Here is a 12,194-nt window from a genome sequence, read left to right as displayed (position 1 = left end):
TTGTAGAAGCACATAGAAAGGAGCAATTCTTTCTGGTAGTTTGTGAAGGGGGTAGGTATTGGAAAGTCTTCACAAAGGAGAGAGCATTGGAGTTGGCTTTTGAAGCATGAATGAGAAGATGCTTGATATCGATGCAGCAGTCATAGGTCTTGAATATAGAGGACATTCAGGTCTAGGTAAATGAATAAACAGAAGCATTTGAACCTTTCAAAGAGATAAGGGAAAGTGCATTGTGGCTGGAGTGTGAGGTGCTTGATGAGTAGTGAAGGGATGTAATTGGAAAGGTATGTGGTGTTGACTTGACGGTTGTGGAATTTGACAAGGAGTTGGTTAATCATGTTCTTCAAAAAGGAGAGTGACAGATCAGGGTAATATTTTTGTAAACATCTTAAGTAATTAGAAAACTATTAATGAATGAAATCATTTATAAGCTACACCTGGAAGCAGAGAAGGCATAAATCAACACAAATCCTTCATAAACAATGAAAAATCATCTTAAATCTGTCTCCTGAAGATAAACAACATTTGTGTGTGTGTGAGTGTGTGTGTGAGTGTGTGTGTGTGTGTGTGTGTGTGTGTGTGTGTGTGTTAACATCAGTAAGTTCAAGCATTTGACATGTTAATGCTCATTTTTGTCAGGGCAGTTGTTTTGCAAAAATAAGAAGTAGAATATTTTAGAAGTTCAATTTTAAAAGAATTAACAAATAGAGGGAATGACTTGGAAACTACCAATGCCATTTATTTTGATTCAGTAATTCTCAACCTTAGAGGAATAATAGAATGAGGAAATTTTGGGGATGCCTGCATGGCTCAGTCTGTTAAGCGTATTCAGGGAGAGGGGGCCTTTTGAATCCAGGATTCTAGATGTCCATATCAGAGGAACTGTCTTGGGCTCTTCAGCCCAGTGGCAACCAAGAGCGGCTGAAGAATCACTCAGCTAATCCCTGAATAAATTCTGTACCCATAAAATTGTATGCGTTGTTGTTTTAAGCCACTAAGTGTTGAAGTAACTTTTTAATTGAGAAATAAATCTTTTGAGTACTTGGTTACGCTTCTAAAATGCTTCAATGTGTGATTCAAATGTGTAACAAGTTGGAGAATCAAGGCTCTAATTCTTCTCTAAGATACCTGTGAATTGGGAATTCCCATATTGGACAAAATTACAATTTTGGTTATAGTTTTATAATTATGGGTCAAAGCTGTAGTATTTAATAAATCTGCTATAAGGCAAATAGATAAAATATCAACATTACTAAATTTAAAACAGCAAAACAATGCTTCAGGTCATGGTCAGGAAATCTATTTATGATTAAATGTTTTAATAACATTGAGAATTCTCTGGATTTTTCTTTTGATATATATCAATTTAAAATCCATTACTAGAAAAAAGAAGTATAATTGAATAGGATGAGGTGCATGGGTGGCTCATTCAGTTAAGCATCGACTCTTGATTTCTGCTCAGGTCATGATCTCACGGTTCTGAGTTTGAGGCCCATGTGGGGCTTTGCCAGTGCACCTGAGTCCACCTGAGTGGACAGGTGGCAAAAGTATACACAGGCAAATGTATCTATATGCAGACTTACAGCGTGATGCCTGTTTGGGATTCTCTGTCTCTGTCTCTGTCTCTTTCTCTCTCTCTGCCCCTCTTGCACGAGAGATGCACGTGTGGTAGCTCTCTCAAACTAAGTAAACTTAAAAAAAAAAAAAGTATGAGCACTGATTAGGCCCCTAACTTACACAGCCAGCAGTATTTTAGGTTATGACACATTTCCATGTTACACTGAGATATTTACATAGATTACATGAAATTTTCCAGGGAGTATTGCCTTATAAATTGATAGATTCTAGCTTTGTTTACCGTGAACATTAACCAGGGCCGTCCTGCTAAAAATCATTCTGGAGATTCCATAGATAAACCATACATCTATTAGCAATGTGTTTACAAGGAAACTTGGCTGTGTTATCTTCCTTCTTTCTTTCCTGATAATGAGAGAGAAATTGATCTCAGGCAAGCTGCTAAACAAGCTAATTCAGTAATTGCTAATCCATAGTGCAAGACTGTGGAGACAAACCTACCAACTAGAATACAATTGTTCTTTTTTACTTTCACCTGAAATAAAGAATCAAAATATTCTGTTCAAAAACTGTTGAGATTAATTTTTCCCATCCCTAACCCTTTAGTGCAGTTATGTTATTCATTTAAAATACAGTTAGTTTGTAAATAATGCTGCAATAACCATAGGGGTGCACATATCTTTTCAAATTAGCTTTTCATTTTCTTTAGGTAAATATCCAGTAGTGGAATTACTGGATCATGTGGTAATTCTGTTTTTTAAGAGTACACTTATCTTGTACAACTGAAAAATAATATAACACTGTATGTTAATCATACTTGAATAAAAAATTAAAAAATAGAAAAAATTACAGATAGATTAACTTGTTTCTGTTTGTGATTCATTTTCTCTCCCTATCCCTATTGATTTTATTTGATCTATCATCTGTCTATCTACCTACCTGCCTACTACCTACCTGATATTTACCTGTCTACCTATTGATTTATTTATAGACAGCAGATAATATCATTACAAAATTCTCCTCTTTATCTCATTTCCTCCCTTCCCTACCCACCCCTTCCTTATCTTTCCTTTGATTTTTCCTTGATAGGTAAAGCTTTGTTTATTCTTTCATTTCAACATTTTCAAGTAATTTTGCTTTATATTTTTTTGCCTGTTTATAACATGTGTTTTCTTTTTTGATCCAATTCTAAAAGGCTTTTGATTTAATACATACATTTGTCTTATTTATATTTATTAATATGACAGATATGTTCAATCTTAACTATCTTTTTTCCCTTTTGGGGGAATGTTTACTATATTTTTCTTGATGATTCTTTTTGTTTCCTATTTTTACTATCTGATCTCTTTTTGATTACACTGCTCCCCCTCCTTCTGGCTAGAAGGAAGAAAAGAGCTAAAACTTAGAAGATCGACTACTGTGCCATTTATTCCCAAGTGGCAGGGGGAGACCACATGTTGAGCTTTGAGCTTTCTGTTTATCTTTACTCTGGGCTTTCTATTGCATTTCAGGCTGATATACAGAATGGAATTAGGTCAAGTAGATTCATGCTGCTTCTATAACAGGTGCTCACCAACATACATGCTTTGCATTTCAATCTGGAAACAAGCTATTATTTGCTGTTACTGATGATTGAATTATGTAAGGACCATCACAGTCTGTTTTATTTTCTTTGTTTTAAATCTAAGACTTTTTCTGTCAATAGCAGTATAGTTCTTAACAGAGTCACATGTCTCTAATTTAGCAAATGATAGCTGCACCTGTAAACCAAATGATGCCACTCTTGTACTTCTCTTTTCAGTCCCAGATATACTTGAGGCATGACAGGTTTGTCATCACTTCTCCATCCTTTTGAGAGCTGGATCCTCAATCTCCTACTGAGATTTCCTGTATGATATAACATCTCTCAGGGAATCCCCCAAATGGTGGGGATTTTCCCTGTATGTATACTTCCCCTAGTATAGCTCACTGAGCTCCTTGGCCACTACTACAATCACATGCTTGCCTTGGCATGTACTTGGGGAATAAGAAGGGTAGAGGAGGAGGAGTGGTCACTGTCTTCCCATTAGCATTCTGACCCAAGCATAGGACTTTCTGTTAAGACCTCTTCAGAGGACAGTGAAAATAAGACTACAACTTTTAAAAGATTTTTATTACTTATTCAGAAGGGTATGTAACCCCATGTGATTACTCTCAGAACCTATTGATGGATTCATTCTCATGAAATCTCTGACATTGATAGGATATCGTTCTTGTAAACTAAAGTGCTACTTCCTGGGACTAGCTTCTGGGTGATCGCCCAGTAGACTTCCTGACTTATCTCCATGGATACTCTCTATTAAAAATACAGCTGAAAATGTGTACATCTTGAGTCTAGAAGCAGAGCAACTCAGTGAAAGGGGGATGCTATTTCTCATTGAAGTCTATTAGCTCACCTATAGAATTCCCATTTTTTCCTCCAAGGTCTACCTCTTTCCAGGCTCTCCAAAAATGAGAACATTCATTTGGCACTTTGGGATGAGAGTATTTCTAGGTTATAACCAAGATTTAAATATTTTGGGAGTTTTAGCAAGATGTACTGTTAATAGCACCCTGATCATAGTAGGGTTCAATAAATACGTAATGATTGAATGAATGAATAAAATAGATATACTGCTAAACATAATGACTTATAATTATACTAATTAGATGATTGCTTATATGATTATCTGTGTACAGTTTTTTTTTCATTCTGGCATATTAGCTCTAGGAGGTCAGAGAATATGTATGCCTTGTTCATAACTATATCTTCAGTTCCTGGCATATTATAGGACTTTAATTATTACTTGTTGATTGAAGACTTAACCTCATATCTTATAAAGGATTTGAGACAGTTTAAACTGAGGAAGGGGTAAGTTACCAGGTTCTACAAGATAAAAGCACATGATATATACCCTAAATTCTACAATTTTAGCCTAATTTTAAGTTATTATTTTAAAATTGCTTCAAGTTTGACAATTTAATGTTTTAGGCATATGTTCAAATGGTGGCACAAAATACCTTTTTTTTTTTTTTTGTTACTGATCTCTGTTGATAATAACTTTATATCCTGGATTTTTTCTTAAACTTTGAATTTGTATAAAATCTACTTGAAAGTGGCTTGTTTTTACAAGGCTTCGGTAAAAACAGAATATATGTCTTTCTCCTCTAGTGTCACCCTATGAAACATTTAAATCAGGATTGTGTCTTTATTATTTTTATCACTGTATATCTTTGGGTTCCCTACCCAACTTCAATGAAGTCTACCCATGCAATTTTGATACTTATTACTGGATGCTAACAGTTGTTTTAATTTTGTACTAAAAATAACTAGACTTTAGTCAGAAGACATTTCATCTAAATGGTTTTAATTATGTGTCTGATAATCTTTTCTCTCTTTATTGCTCTAAAAAATAGACTCTTATTATTATAGGTGAATGTAAACAGTATTGTTGAAACACTGTTTAAATTAAAAATTAAACATAAGATTAAAATATAACTTAATGACAAATTTGAAAAGATGAATTAAAACAATTTTTAAAAACTTATTGAAATACAATTTGCATAGCACCCATTTTCAGTGTAGAATTCAATGACTTTTAGTAAAGTTATAGAGCCTGTGTGACCGTCTCCACAATTTTAGAATATTCTCATTACTCTAAAACATCCCTCATGTCTTTTTTTTATTTTTTTATTTTTTTTAACGTTTATTTATTTTTGAGACAGAGACAGAGCATGAACGGGGGAGGGGCAGAGAGCGAGGGAGACACACAATCTGAAACAGGCTCCAGGCTCTGAGCTGTCAGCACAGAGCCCGACGCGGGGCTCGAACTCACGGACCGTGAGATCATGACCTGAGCCGAAGTCAGACGCTTAGCCGACCAAGCCACCCAGGCGCCCCCCTCATGTCTTTTTGAATTGTCTTGGTATCCTTGTAGAAAATAGATTGAACATAAATGTAGGGGTTTATATCTGATGTCTCAATTCTGTTTTATTGATCTGTATGACTATCCTCAGGCCAGTACCACAGTCTTGATTCCAGTAGCTTTGTAGTAAGTTTTGAAAACAGTAAGAAGGTCTCCAACTTTGTTATTCATTCAAGATTAGTTTGGCTATTCTGTGTCCTTTGCAATTCCATATGAATATTAGGAGCAGCCTGTCAATTTTTGCACAAAGAAAGAAAAAAAAAGCAGCTGAGATTCTGATAGGGATTGCATTGAATCTGTAATCACTTTGAGGAATATTGTCATCTTAATATTAAATCTTCCACACCATAGACAACAAATGATTTTTAATTCATTTAAGTATTACTTCCAAATCCAAATAAAAAAATTCTGGTTAAAAAAAATTGTGTCTTTAAGAAAATGTCCCTAATATATACAAGAAAGTGTGACAATGGCCCTGTGGGGGAAGACCTAGCCATGGGAAGGCTAGACCGAGCCAATGGGAAGAGGACTTATGTCTTACTCTATAGCCTTTTGCATATTTTTGAATTGTGAACTATGTACATGTAGAAGTTAATTAAAAATTAAATTTTCTAAAAACTTTCTCCCAGTTTCTTGAAGTGAAATAAGATGCACAAATATGGAATAAAGTGTTAAAGGGGCCAGATTTGTGTAATATTTTCCTGTTTTAACTTAGACTTAACTGTACATTGTCTCACGTCTGGCCATCCCATTTTTATTTCTCAACATCTCTCTATTTCCTCTTCTTTATCCTGACACACAGTCTAATCCATTTTTTTGCTCTCATTTTTCCAATATTTTAGTCAGGTATGGGCTAGTTTGCTTTCTCCTATCTTAAAGCAGGTACTTATAACCAGGTGTAGATGTTCTCTGCTCCCTTTTCTTGCCCATCCCCTGTTTCCCATCTCCCCCTAATACTCTTAAGATACCCACAATTTTATCTTACTTTTTTGGGGTGATACCCTGTCCTAGGAAGACTATAGTTCATACACTTTCTTACTCTTTTGGAATCATTAGTTTAGATTTCCTAATTCTTTCCTTTCCTTTTATGTCTTGAATCTTGCCTTTTCTTTCTTTTTTCTTTTTCTTTTCTGTTTTTTTTTTCTTTTTGGCAAATATGTGTTTTCTTATTAAGTAGTCAGACAGCATACTCTCTCTGTAAAATGAGTTTTATTTCAAAACATAAGTATTAAAATATCAAGTAAAATTATCCCAGCAATTGCACTACTCAGAATTTATCCAAAGGATATAGGAGCACTGATTCATAGGGGCACTTGTACCCCAATGTTTACAGCAGTGCTTTCAACAATAGCCAAATCACGGAAAGAACCTAAATGTCCATCAACTGATGAACGGATAAAGAAGTTTATATATATAATGGAATACTACTTGGCAATGAGAAAGAATGAAATCCTGCCATTTGCAGCAACATGGATGGAACTGATATCATATGTTTTGCTGATATATGGAACTTGAAAAACTTAACAGAAGACCATGGGGGAAGGGAGGGGAAAAAATAGTTACAAACAGAGAAGGAGGCAAACCATAAGAGACTCTTAAATACAGAGAACAAACTGAGGGTTGATGGAGGGGTGGGGGAGAGGGGAAAATAGGTGATGGGCATTGAGGAGGGCACTTGTGGGGATAAGCACTGGGTGTTGTATGTAAGTGATGAGTCATGGGAATCTATCCCCGAAACCAAGAGCACACTGTATACAATGTATGTTAGCTAACTTGACAATAAATTACGTTAAAAAAATAGGTATTTATGGATTAGCAAGTTGATTATGAGATTAATAACCAGTGTCTGTTAGAATAAAACACTCAAAAGTATTTATCATTTTTCATATATAAAGAAAATATAAACAGAATATTTCAAGCAATATATGAGCAAGGTTTAAACAAATATATTTGTAGAGGTACTTTGAGTCCATTCTTTTTAATATAATTGTTTTTTATTATAAAGTAATTTATATTGATAAATCCAACCATTACAAATATAAGGAGTAAAAGTGTAAATCAACCTATTATTCTAATCTTAAAGAGTAACAGACTTTTTTTTTCTACATAAGTACTAAAATGTATCAGTAGAGGAAGCTTTCTGCTATAATTAAATACTGGACCATTTGTGACTTGATCATTTAAAAGGTTGAATTATTTCCCATAATCAAGGAGCTTGAAGATAAGTGGTTCTAGGGTCAGTGAGTTAGCTCTGTGAGGTAGGACCCAGGCTCCTTCCCCCTGCCTTTCTCTACCTGTTTGCTCCCCCCGTGCGCCCCCCCCCCACCGAGTTCTTGTTTCATGGTTATAAGGTGGCTGTAACAACCTCAAGTGCACATCTTTATATAAAGGCATTACTGGGAGGAAAAGGCTGAATGGAGAAAGGGGGCTTCCTTTCATTAGGGAGAAAAAAATGTTTCTATAAATCTTCCTTACCCTCATGGACAGAACTGGATATTTGGCACTTTTGCTGCAAAGAAGTCTGAGAAAGTGATTATCTAGTCACTATCTAATGGGATTGACATGAATTCATTTGCCCACATAATTTGGGGGGCAGGGAGTGTCTAGGAAAATTGTTTCTAGAACAGAATTATGATTCTTCTTTTGTTTAAAGAAATGGGAGGAGTGCTGTTGAGAAGGCAACTAGCAGTAGCTGCTATACTTGTTCTGTCAATGTGTGTGTAAAGGATTAGGTTTGCCTGTAAGTAATACAGGCCCCAAGTAGCTCTGGTTTAAACAAGAGGGAAATTTACTTGTCTTGTAAAATTTCAGAGCAGGGAGTACCGGAAGTGTGATTCCTTACAGATTGCCGCTTTTCCATCTGTAGATAATGGGACTCATCTCCATGGCTCAGAATGGCAACTATATCTCAAGCAGGAGGATTAGAAAGGGATAAAGTCAAAAAGGGGCCAAAAGGGCAGGCACTGGCCTTACCTTTAGGTAAGGTCCCTTAAGGCTGCTCTGAAACATTCTGCTTCTGGTCCATTGTCTGATTCTTAGTGGCCACATGAAGCTGTTAGGGAGCCTGAGAAATGCACCTTTTATGACAGATGGCTATGGGTGTAGGTTAAAGTTAGTACCTATTAAAAAAGAAGCCTCCAAGAAAGTGAAATGGAACGACTGCTAATAGTCTCTGGCATTTATGGGCATAAAAGAACACTCAGTATTATCATTGTAAAAATGGTATCATCCTGAACATATTTATTACCAAGTTTTTTATTTAAAGGAATTCTTTTAGGATAAGTTGTGAAAGCTGTGAGAAGCCACACCTTCTATTTGTTTAAGTTATGCCTAATTCTTTTCCAATTCAGTGTTTTGCTCAGGACTAGAGAAAGTCTTACTGGAAGACACTGGGTTTTTCTATTGCAGACATTTAAAGAAAACATTCTGGAACTTACCATTTTGAGCATGGCTTGAAATCTTTAGTGTTTCCAAAAAAGATATGGAGAGGAGGACTGAAAGATATCTCGAAAGTCTTAACTTTGTTCAGGTTTTTAATCTATGAGAGCTGTGTGTGAAATCCTGTCACCACAGTGTAATTGCTGGATAGAAAATGTATCTCTTTTCTAAACTTTTCTTTCTTTATTCTTTCTGAATGATTACTAGATGCCAGATATTAAGATTTTATTGAATGGATTTGTGTGAAAAGAAAAGCCATGGTAATCTCTTTTATGTGTATTTTTTTTTGGAAATTGCTTCTGCACAGATTAAATTTTATATCCAAGCTTAGAGGTAAAAAGCAAGCCAGTATCTAATTGTTCTTTGCCTGGTCTGGTCACAGCCTACTGCAGGAAGCTTGTTCAAATATGGGCACTTCAATATTTCAGGCAGAAAATAAAATCTTTCTCTTGTTCACATAAATAATGCCATGTCAGTGCATCCTTACTAATCCTGGCTTTGTGAAATGAAGTTTTAAAATCTGCTAAGTATCCTCTAATTCAAAGAATTGCTCTAGTAGAATGAGATAAGACAATGGGTTTATGACTCAAAGACCATGTGCCCAGATGCACTGTATTCATTGCTTCAATGGTGGAATGTTGATTTTCAGAGATAAGGAGTCCAATTTTATAACTTCTTTCTACCAGTCATTCTTTGAGTGGTGCGGGTGACCAGCTGTCTGAGAATCTGTTATTGAGGGTTGGCGTCTGCATGCCACATGATGTCTTCTTCCTAATACTGTGTAAGTCGGTAATATTCTTTATGGAGTTCTTTAATTGCTTCATTATTCCATGTTGCTAAGCAGTTAGCACCTGCTGGCTACTGAAAGGAGTATTTGCTTCAGATATTTTGCACAACATTTAAATAGGCCTAGATTTTTGTAATATCACAGATGGTGTGGTATAAATAAGAAGGTCATGTGGACAGTGTTAAAAATTTGGACTTTGCTTTCAACTGGGACTTTTGGAGCCCTTCTCAGTGGCATTGGGTGGTATGTTTATTTACTATTTTTTTCCTATATTAATATATTAATCATTTAAATTCTACTGTATGCAGTACATTGTTCTGGGTGTTTTCAGAGATATCACAGAACAATAAGATTTTCCCCCATTCATTCATCCTAACTCATGAATAATTGTGTGGGATATAGTAGACATTTCCTCCTTTGCCCCAACATCACCTCCAATATTTGAAGCTTCTTCTGCCTCATGAGATTTCATGTACCTCCCACTAGAGAACCTCCCTCCACAGCCTCCCTTGCATCTAGGCTTGGCCCTTGACCCTGCTCTGATAAGCAGATACGTGGGAGGGACCACTCAGAATGCATTCTGGTAAAGGTGAGGTAGTGGCCATTGCTGCATCCACTTTCCAGAAACTGCAGGCAACAGTAGCAGGAGTACCTAATGGCCAGCATTGTTGGGGTTGGTGGAATTACCTAAGGTCTGCACCCATGGGTAGCAGCTGTGATGCCTTCATGAGACCAGTTCTGTGAAATGGACTTGGACTTCTGGGTTCAGAAGTGTCTATAACTAGTTGCTTGTCTCTTTGGATTCTATGAGTTACTCAGAATATTTAGTGTAGAGAATTACTTGCTATTGTTGTAACTAAGGTCATTAATTGATATAAGAAGCTAAAAATTGTCACATCTTTAATGAATCACGAAATAAAGTAAAATCCAAATTTTTGAGTAGACATATTAATGACATAGGATGGAGATAGGGGCTCAAGAAAATAGGAAAGATTGATGGAAGAGGTAGATAGATGTTGAGCTCTGTGGTCTCAATTTATTCAACAAATACTATGAGCTGCTAGTATATACCACATCTGGTATTAGGTGCTTGGGATAAAAAAAATGAGCAAGAATGACACAGTTACTGTCTTCATGAAGATGAAAGTCTTATGGAGAAGAACTTAAGTCATTACCACAGCTCTGGCAAAAACTCTGTTGGAATATGAGGATACAGTGTGAACTTATATCAGGGACACTTATGTTTTCAAGAAAAGGAAAGTGAGGCTTCCCAGAGGAGTGTCTTTAAGAACCAATCTGAACATGGGACACCTGGGAGGCCCAGTCTGTTGAGTGTCCGACTTCAGCTCTGGTCATGATTTCATGTTTTATGGGTTTGAGCCCCACATCAGGCTCACTGCTGTCAGCCTGTCAGCAAAGAGCCCACTTTGGATCTTCTGTCCCCCTCTCTCTGCATCCCCATTTGTGCTCTTCCAAAAATAAATAAATATTTTAAAAAATTAAAAAAAAAGAATCAATCTGAACGATGTATAAACTGAAGAGAACTGATAGAGGAGGGTCTTTGGGTAAAGAATGTCCAAGTAAAGATAGCATTTGTAAAACCTTTATAGTGAGAGAGAATATGACACATTTGAAAGACCTAAAATTTTCTGTGTGGTTGAAATACAGAATATGGAAATAGCTAATGGCCCAGTGGATCTGGAGAAAAACTAAGTATTTTTTTCTTGTGTATTTAACTTTGTGGTGCTAGTATTCTTCTTCCCAAACAAAGATGATTACTCTGCTTGTCCTTAAATACTCCATACTAAGTCCTGACATTAAATGGGGTTTCTGGGGGCGCCTGGGTGGCGCAGTCGGTTAAGCGTCCGACTTCAGCCAGGTCACGATCTCGCGGTCCCTGAGTTCGAGCCCCACGTCGGGCTCTGGGCTGATGGCTCGGAGCCTGGAGCCTGTTTCCGATTCTGTGTCTCCCTCTCTCTCTGCCCCTCCCCCGTTCATGCTCTGTCTCTCTCTGTCCCAAAAATAAATAAAAACGTTGGAAAAAAAAAATAAATGGGGTTTCTGTACAACTGTGTGATGGTGTACTTGGCCAGAACAGGGCCAGTAGCAGTGTTCAAAGGGATGAAGAGACAAAGACATATTTAAGATATATTTAGCAGAATTTGGTCATTGATTGAAAAGATAAATGGAAAGGGATGCAATTAAGATGTTTCTTCTTTATTAGGAAGGCACAGACTTCTGGTTTCTAAATGGTCTTTCTGTCCACCTGCAATTACCCAGTAAATAAATATAATAATGTTTATGTTTACACATATTTTAATTTAATTAAAAGTACAAATACCTTTAAAAACATAATAGTAATGTATCTAAATATGTTCCTCTTCTTTGTTGGTTAGCAAAACTTTAAGTAAAAGACAGAAAATATTTATTTTACTCTAGTGGCTGTGGCA

Source organism: Lynx canadensis, chromosome B1 (assembly GCF_007474595.2).
Source record: "Lynx canadensis isolate LIC74 chromosome B1, mLynCan4.pri.v2, whole genome shotgun sequence".
In the NCBI taxonomy this organism is placed as follows: domain Eukaryota; kingdom Metazoa; phylum Chordata; class Mammalia; order Carnivora; family Felidae; genus Lynx; species Lynx canadensis.
This window is presented reverse-complemented; position numbering follows the sequence as displayed.